The 9,335-nt window shown below is 49.4% G+C and overlaps 1 protein-coding gene across 1 annotated transcript in view; it reads right to left on the bottom strand.

Annotated features, from left to right (window-relative positions):
• Positions 1-9,335, bottom strand: part of LOC133145494 (synapsin-3-like) — an 87,345-nt gene that overhangs the window by 67,613 nt on the left and 10,397 nt on the right. The window contains exons 5-6 of the mRNA XM_061269052.1: positions 9,080-9,165; positions 8,920-8,961 (exon numbers count right to left, since the gene is read on the bottom strand). The gene's annotated coding sequence lies outside the window, so the exon portion shown is untranslated. The remainder of the gene's footprint in view (positions 1-8,919; positions 8,962-9,079; positions 9,166-9,335) is intronic.

Here is a 9,335-nt window from a genome sequence, read left to right as displayed (position 1 = left end):
ACACAAATTGGCGTTACTAGCGGTATTGGATGATTTTGAACAATCCCTCCTGGCAAGTTTGACTTTTCACGCATTCATGGATTGTTTCGTATTGCGATTGAATTTCGGCTGCCTTATCTACGCCTCTCGGAAAAGGTTTGGGATTTTCGGCTTTCGGCTGAAATGAACTTTAAAAGCCTTTATAGGTGAAATTTCAAAAGACTAGTAAAGGACAAATTCAGATTTTCCGTGCGTATCCCAAATTGAAAGCACGGGCATTAGCTTAGCAGCGCCAGAAGCGAGTAGCTCAGCCGGTAGCATCGCATGCGATCGGCTCAAGGCGGTGGGCCTGAATTAAATGATTGTATTTAAATACAAGACAAACGTGTCGCGTACCGGCGCCACCTGTGACAGGACCTCCACGGCCTCCCACAGGACATCGTGTCGGACCGTGGCCCGCAGTTCGCGTCCACCTTCTGGGCGGGGTTCTGCCGACTCCTCGGTGCTACAGCCAGCCTAGGTTCCTAGTCCTAGGTTGAAAAGGCTGGCTTCCGAGGGTGGAGCATATAAGGGGCAGATGTTGATTATATGGTCAGCGGTCTGCTCAGGGTCACCACACTCACATGCCGCACTGTCCGCCAAGCCCCACGTCTTCATTGATGACCCAAAGCAACCGACCCCAGTCCGTAGGCGGTTCAGCATGGTCCATTGCCGGCGTGGTAGGTCGGCTCCTCCGATGGCGCCATCTCCTGGGTCCCAAATGTAGCGGTGGACTCGGGAGGGTCCGGCAGACTCCCACTCCTGCTTCCAAGCTGCTGCCAGCCATGCATCTCTGGAGATGTCCTCAGAGGTGGAGTTGAGCATCGCTTGTGCTGCCTTGTTGTAGGGGTGTCTGGACTTGAGTCTGCTTGGAGGTGCTGGTGTTATTGTGGTGTTGTGCAAGATGTGCCAGTCATATTTTTGTGCCTTCAACCTAGGACTAGAGATGCGGGCATGGCTACGCGACACCGAGTTGGACATTTGACATTTGACGTTACACGAAAGAGAGAGCCAGCCTCTCGTCGGGGTTTCACCCTCAGTCCAATGGTCAAGCGGAGCGTCTGAACCAGGAGCTGGGCAGGTCCCTCCGATGCATGGCCGCCGGGGACCAGCGTGGGTGGGTCCAACAGCTTCCTTGGGTGGAGTACGACCACAATTCCCTCCCCAGCTCGGCTACGGGACTGTCGCCCTTCCACTGCGTCTTCGGGTACCAGCCACCCTTGTTCGCCCACCAGGAACGGGACACGGCGTGCCCGTCGGCCCAGGCTTGTGTCCGCCGTTGGCGTCGTGCCTGGGCGAGGGCCCGGACCGCTCTTCTCCGCTCTGTTTCAGGCTACGCCCGCCAGGCAAACGAGCGCCGGTCGCCGGCTCCGGAGTACAGAGTGGGCCAGCGGGTGTGGCTCTCGACGCAGGATTTGCCGCAGCGAACGGGATCCCGCAAGCTGGCGCCGCGCTTTGTTGGACCGTTTCCCATCCAGAAGGTGATCAGCCCGTCCGCCGTCCGTCTCCTCCTTCCGGAGTCCATGAAGGTACACCTCACGTTCCACGTGTCCCGGTCTTTGAGAGCGCATTGGCGCCGGCGCCCGTGCCGCCGCCGCCGCCCCAGCTCGTCGAGGGGGGCCCGGCTTACGCCGTCTGCTCCCTGCTCCGATCGCAGCGGCACGGTTGTGGCTTCCAATACCTGGTGGATTGGGAGGGCTATGACGACGCCCACCGCTCCTGGGTCCCGAGCCGCTGGATCCTCGACCGTTCGCTCATCACGGAGTTCCATCGCTGTCACCCGGACCAACCGGGCCCCCGGCGCGGACGGACGAGGACGGTTGATGGGCCCAGGGGTAAGGGCCCGAGGCGGCCTTGTCCGCCGGTGCCGGGGTCTTCTGCCCCCGCGTCCGTCGATCCTGCGTCCGACGAGGAATCTGACGTTGCGACGGAGTACTACCCCCCCGTCTGGTCTTTTGGTCTTTTTTGTGTTTTAGTGCTCTGAGGACGTTGGGAGCTGTCCCTTGTGGGGGGGGGGGGTTCTGTCACGTACCGGCGCCACCTGTGACAGGACCACACCCCCCTATCAGCGGAATCGCCGCCACCTGCCACAGGCTCAGGGACAGCGCTATATCAACGCCGCCAGCGCAGACCCGAGTGTCCGTCTGTCGCATGGTACTGCTTCGCTCTCCGGTCCACGGCAAACTGGCGTCCATGAAGAATCGAAGATACCGCAGAACAGCTTGTTCTTCCTAGCCTGATCGCCGATCCAGCGCCAGCTCCAGCTACTCCCACCGCAATAAAGTCTCTATCGCTACGCACTTGGCTGTACCGTCCAATCCCTTACAAAACGTCGACATCCAAATTAAGTAAAGGCACGCCATTATCTAATTTTTTTTAATCCCATGGCCAGTCATTACAAAAGAGCGTCAAAAAGAATTTCCTCTCTTACCATATGTTCCGCGTTGCGCTAATCTAATGAGGCTTTCGTAATTACAAAGGCTACCGAGGGAGGGGCGGGGGAAGCTCATCGATTCTCTGGGAAAAGAAATTTCATTATGAACGCGCTATAACGCCAAGGTAGTTTAATTTCAGGGAATTGCGAGATGCAACAATGTGAGTTTTTATTGACGATAGAAGCGACCCTCCAAGGTGAATAATTATTTCGATTTCATTCGGCGACGTGATTTCGGAATTCCGCGTGCCAAATTCAAATTGAGACGTACTTCATGTTGCCTCTTTCGACGGTTCAATCTAAAACTGTCATTGCCCTCGAGGACGTTATATTCGGTTGTTGGGGGAATTTGATAAGCGAGCGATATCCGAGAGTGCGGAGGAGATACGCGGGATCGAGTCCTTCTCGCTTGATACAAGTGAGACTTTCTCTAATTAGCACCCAGATGGATTATTTGACACTTTCCCCACGAGTTCTGACTGGCAAGCATTCTTTCGGCACGCTGGCTTGAATTACACGCGCATCAGACAAATAGAGGACACGTTCATACGACTAGGACATATGAGACCGGAGACCCTTAGCCTCTTCTTTTAACTAAACATCACGACACTCGGCGGTGCTGCGAAATAAATCAAGGCTTGTGATTACAGGATAACGTTAGCGGCAGACATTGCAGATCCAAAAATGCCATCCAATTAAATAGGGGAGAGGCAATAAAGATCCGGCTAACGGTACCCCTGTGGCGGGTTACTGTAAACAATCGCGCTACCGCCGAGCGCTCAATTCATTGGTGGTCATGTCTTTGCCGGAGTTTACGGTCGAAGGGTAAATAACGCCGACTGTGGCCGTTTTTGATTCGGCGTCTTGCTCAAGGGCGTGCTCGGGCACCTTTACAACAACCTGTTCCAATTTCCATATTTTAAGTCCGCCGTCTGGTCCCCGAGCGAAATCTCTACAGACTGACTTATTGCTGCCTGTGACTTTATGGTTACAAAAAAAAAAAAAATGACAGGGTTGCATATCACATCAAAAAATGTGCACATGGACAATAATAATAAAGGTCAAACTGAATATAAAAAAAAAATGTTGCCTGCTGCTGTGGGTGCCATCAAAATTTTAGTGGTGATCTTAAATGTTGCACCAGAGAGACGCTCTTCTCGAGTGTTAGCTTGATGTTTTTAGGGTTTGAACAACAGGGCATTGCCTGTTTTGTGCGTTTAGCAAAACACGTCAAATATATTCCGCACTTGGCAGGAGCCTGGCAGCATTAAATCGAAAAAAATTTTTGATAGACAATAAGAGAAGAAAAAAAACTCAAATAGTTGTCATTACTATCTAGTGGAGGATGATTCCAATATTTGGCGCAATGACATTCTGATAACCGATTAATCGGACGATTATTAAAAAAATATATACGATTCATAAAAAGAGATTTTTTTGCAGGGAAGTCATGTCAATTCTGAATGAGTTTTCAAAAAAAAAGCAAAAAATACACGTCACATTTTGCGCCAGTACTTGGGGGGGGGGTCCTGCCTTTGCAAGCTTGGCGAGCGTGCCATTCTCCCTTGATGGCACGTCGTGTCTATCTGACAATGCGAAAAGCAGACTGGGAGAGTAAAAAAAACCAATTCATCCCACGTTAATACTTCTCAAAGCTTTGCCTTCAGTCAAAGCGAGCAGCTTTTTGCATTATGTTCGTCGAGGTTTAGCGACCCGCGGGCCGAGCGTCGCCAGCACAATGAACGCACGGGCATCTGGTACCCGCATTGTGTCGGCAGAAATCATTCCACCCCTCAAAGCCGTCGCCGTCATTGTCCGCCCCGCCGACACACATTTCTCATCCTATTGTGATGTAAAAAGTTGAGCGGGAGCGGCTAAAAGCGAGAGCAAATTAGATGCCGCCGAGCATTACATCTAGCGTGACAAAGAGCCATCGGCGGCGTCCAAAACTACCTGGGAGACGCATAGAAGACCTGCCAGACGCCAGATTAAGCGCAGGCTGTGTCATTTGCGTCGCTATTGTGCCGAGCTGGCTACATTTTTATTATCAGGCCAACCTGGGATGGATCTCGCCAGATAAAGGAAACCCGCTCACAATACGCAAATAAGGGGAGAGAGGAAACAGGCTTTTGTATGAAAGCAAGCCATTTTAATAACTGGCGCATTTGTGAAGGCGCATCACAAATGAACAAATGTGTCTTTTATCGCTATAGTCAGCCTTTTTTTGTTTCCTGACAGCCTCTTTTATCGGACCGATCCAAACGCGGCGCTAAATTGTTCCTAGCGAACAATCGTGGGAATGAACGTTGTCGTGTAATTGCAAAAAGGAACACAAGAGGGAAAAATGAAGCAAAAGATGGCTCCGTGATAATAATAAATGTAATTTTTTTTTAATTACTTTATTTATTTATTATTATTCTTATTATTTTATTGAGTTATTTTGACTTTGACTCATTTTGCCGGTGAAGCAAAAGATGGCTCCGTGATAATAATAAATGTATTTTTTTTTAAATTACTTTATTTATTTATTATTATTATTTTATTGAGTTTCTTTTACTTTGACTCATTTTGCAACCTAGAGTTCCCCACTTCCAATTAGCCAGCGACGGGTGACGGTGCTTCTGCGCCACGCACAAAGAGGAACCCGCCTTTAAACGTTATACGGAGAAGAAAAGCTAGCCCCGGTGCGACCCCGAGTTTGCCGCAACAGACCCCGTTTCATCTACGGCGCGCTTTTAACAAGATAAACCCTCTACTGACAGTGACCTGAGATGAAAGTAGGAGACACAAAGCCGGGGAGAGTTCAGGGAAAGTTCTTCGGTGCCCCACCTACCCGCCCACTCAAACCCCCTCGCGAACCGGCAGTGGAAAAGTTCTCCAGCCTCGATGAGAACTTTGCGCTTGATCCCGCGCGGAGGCCTCACATGTGTGCCGAAAGATGCCGGGGAAGGCGGCTCTAATCTCGCGGATTCGCTTAAGCTCGCGCCGACTTGGACTCTTCTTTTGTTCCTAAGGCCGCGCAATCTTCTACATCTCTATTCGGACGACGCCCGGCTGCTTTTGGGAGTGAGCACGTGTCAAGTTCAGGTTGAGCGGATGGCGATAAGTCGGAGGAAACGAAGAAATGAAGGTGTCATTTTGTCAGAGCGAATTGTTGGTATTTTATTGTCCTGGCAAGGTGATGGTGGTTGCTACCATAGCTTGGTGTGCTGAATTATCACAAGACATTAGTGCAACATTGTTTTCTACTGTGAACTTTGAGCTGGGCAATTAATCGAAATTCAATCGTGACTTTGATTTTGCTCTTTATTGACACCCCACGAAAAACGCTCCAAAAATATTTCAACACCTTGTAGTTAACTGGAAGACAGACACCGATGCTAATGCTAGTCAAGCCCAATGACATGCTGATTCAAATTTAGCATATTCCATCAAATAATGAATATTAATTTGTTAATCGCAACTACCTTCTTCTACTGTTATTTAATGCAAGCACCACACTGCCCCTAAGAGGCCAAAGAGCACACAGCAGGATCACCTGGTATCTATTCATTGCTCGTTTTTTAACGACTGTATTTTTAATATATTATTATTTTAATTTGTTACAAATTATTTCCCAGGCCTGGCTGGCAGAAACGAGTCTGAGCTTGGTAAACACGGCAATATTCCGAGGACGGATTGCCATGACTCGCAAAGTCAATCGGATCTGTGGACCGGAAGAGTCGGTGCGGGAGCGCTTTGTGTGATCCGCACAGGGGGGCAACGGGAAGGCAACAGGAAGATTCCGAGCCTCTCGCAGATGGTGTTCCGAGCCGCTGGCGCTCCGGAGTCACTGAGGATCTCTCAGGTCCAACACCGTCTTTATTTTGAGCGAAGGCAGACGAAGTCATCGCCGCAGGGGAGAGAGCATGTGGGGTGTTTTTTTTTCTCTCTTTCTTATTCAAGTCGCAGCAACCCGCTTGGATTCTGGTTGAGATGGGTGCATGCTGGTGCTCAAGCAAATTGATTCCATAATATAAGTAAAATACAGCAAGTACAATATTTCCTTGTCTCTTTATCGTCCGTGCTGCCGCTGAACGGGACAGGGAGTCGAGAGGGTTCAATAAGTACGCTGGCACCTCACAGAGAGCAATTATTCCCAAGCTCCCGAGCCTTCATTTCTATGCGGCGGCTTTGAACGGTTTTGATATTCCATGATGAATTACCATGACCAAAATGAGAGCGGAAGAAAGGAGGGAGGTGGAGGAGGGTGTCGCAATAAAGCAAGAGAGCAAGAGACTAAAAGAGAAAATTCCAGGAGGAATTCTTTGCCTCAACTCCCTCGGGCTGATCCGTGTGTTGGTGGAGCACTGTACATTTCTCTGGCGAACGTATCGCCTTCTCTTCTTCCGCCCACGCGAGGCTCCCGAAACGAATGAAGTCCCCGCGGAGGAGTTCCTTAATTCAGCCGGAGCGGGCGGGCGTTCGCGCTTGTGTGTTGCTCACCTCGTCTTAATTAAACAGTGGCAGCCAGTGAAAACATTGTTTGACAGAGGCTGAGGAAATTAGCTTTGTCTTTGCAGAAACGAGGAGGGGGGGGGGGGTGTTATGTAAATCTTACGGGGGCTGACGATCGGTAAGCAACAAAGACTTGCTTATTGTCAAGATCAGTCGGTTGGTTCGATTGCATGCGACGTGATATACAGTAGTTCATATATTTTACAAACAGTTCCAAAAGACCAAGCCATGTTGGCGTAAAAAAAAAAAAAAAAGGTCAGGGAAAGCCAACTAGCACTTTATTTGGGGAGATTTTAACAACCCGGCGTATTCGCTTGGCGAGGCCACGGAGCGTGCCGCCGAAGATTGCTGTCGGTTTTTAGCGAGACTGCCTCAACTCTCGACAAAAGTTGTCTCAAGGCCGAAACCCAAAATGTTCACAAACACTTTTTACAACGCTAAATTGAAGTCGATAAAAAGATAAGCAGGAGGCCGCCGTGTAGAGGACACGTTGAAAGCTAACAAAGGGCGCCACCATTTTGTACGTGCTTCTTATTTTTCCTGCTCCTTAACGATGACGACAACTTTGTAACACGCACACACGACGGCGGCCGATTGCTCGTTTTAGCCAATTGCCTTCAATTCTAAGCCGGACCAATTAGAGTCCAGGCTCAGTGCTGCACTTGGGAGTGGGTGCAGCAAAAGCTTTGACAAACTAAGAAGGCTAAAAATTGCGTGGCATACTGTCCAATTAGTGGGCCTGAAACTGTTGCTCGCAACACACATGCTAATGAGCACATGAACCTCATTTGCGGACGGCTGCAAGAACTCCGAAAAGTAAGTGCGACCGAGGCTTTCTGAGCGAGCTCCAGACAACGGCCCCCGGTGGCGAGGTTATCACGGCTATTGTTATTCCCCCCTAATTACGTCTTGTATTTGTATTTTGAGGACATAAAAGAACATGGCACTTCTCTTCACCCCCGCTAACCTTTTACGGCGGATTGTTAGCGGCATTGTTGCGAATGTGATCCGTTCGGCCGATGCAAGTCGGAAGCCGCAAACGACAGGTTGCTGTGACGTTATCAATCCGCGAGCGTCACGGGCGCAGTGTGAAAAAGCAAGTAAAGAAATGCCTGCAAGGGAACACCACTAATAATGGAGCTCCAATGTGATAATGAACCTCGGGGAAAAAGGGGCGCTAATTGCAATGATATCCTCAATGTCACGCGTAGCTGGGTGGGGGGGGGGGGGTTGTTCATTTCCAAATGATTTCGCAATACTTTGACAAGGAGACAAAAGAGTGCAGAAATAAGGCACAAATGTAAATATTTCGCGATGGTCCGCTACTATATCGGCAAATATCCCGGCTCGGAAATCAATGGCGATTTTCAACCGGCGAGACGTTTCGCTTTATGCCCCGATAACATAAATCTGAATCCGTTGCATCGATCGCAGCCTTCATGCTAACCTCCACGGAGGACTGGCCGCCAAAGCTAAAAAAGTATCATGACCTCATAGCCACTCCATTACGCAGCGGCCTAATTGATCCGCAGAAGTAATCACGGCAGAAGTGGATGTTTTAAGAAATGGTCTGGCGGGACGCATTGATTTGGACCTCGGTTCGAGCACATGTAGGGGGAAAGTAAAAGGACTCGTCGAAATATTGGTCGTACTTAACAAAATGATATAAAATGTAGCCTGAGAACAAATTCGAAAGCACAGTTGGGACAAGATAACATTGGTTATAGCATCACGGAATCAAGTCGGGCTGACCTAATCATATAGGCCCACTGCCCAAAACTAATTTCAAAACTTGAATCGATGTGATTATTTTGGTTCCGCTTTTACTTTGCCCTATCGTGAAATGAAATCTCAAAGTAATCATAATAAGAGGCATGTGGGATGAAGCAATTCTCTTTTCTGACATTAACTTTCATTCTGCTGTGATACAAAAACAGAGGTCGCGGACTCAAATGTAAAATATGACTCACCGGGATGATCAAACTTGCATCTTAGGTCAAATGAAGACAGGCCTGAACAAACAAAAACGAAAATTGGCGAGAAAGCAAACGAGAGACGACCGACGGTAAAATGGAATTTGGACGGTGAAAATGACGGTGGGGCGTCTCGGGAGCCGCCGTGTCCCCTCACCTGATTTCTCTTTCTCCTTGTTTACGGCTCGGCCCTGCGTGGACCTGTCTCATTACGTCCATCTCAACGAGTCACTCAGCCGAGATCTGGAAGGAGGAGGGAGAGGGGGCGGTGGGTTATCCAAGGACAGGTAAGGAAAGACGATTAGAAAGAAATGGATATAGTATGGCCGTAGTGTAAATCCATCCCGACGAGAGACATTGTGCGGAAATCACCGGCGGCATGTAAATTGGTCTGAAGCGGGGAAACGTGTCGG

This window comes from Syngnathus typhle, linkage group LG21 (assembly GCF_033458585.1).
Source record: "Syngnathus typhle isolate RoL2023-S1 ecotype Sweden linkage group LG21, RoL_Styp_1.0, whole genome shotgun sequence".
Classification (NCBI taxonomy): domain Eukaryota; kingdom Metazoa; phylum Chordata; class Actinopteri; order Syngnathiformes; family Syngnathidae; genus Syngnathus; species Syngnathus typhle.
The sequence above is the reverse complement of the archived record's forward strand: the minus strand, read 5'-3'. Positions and strand labels throughout refer to the sequence as shown.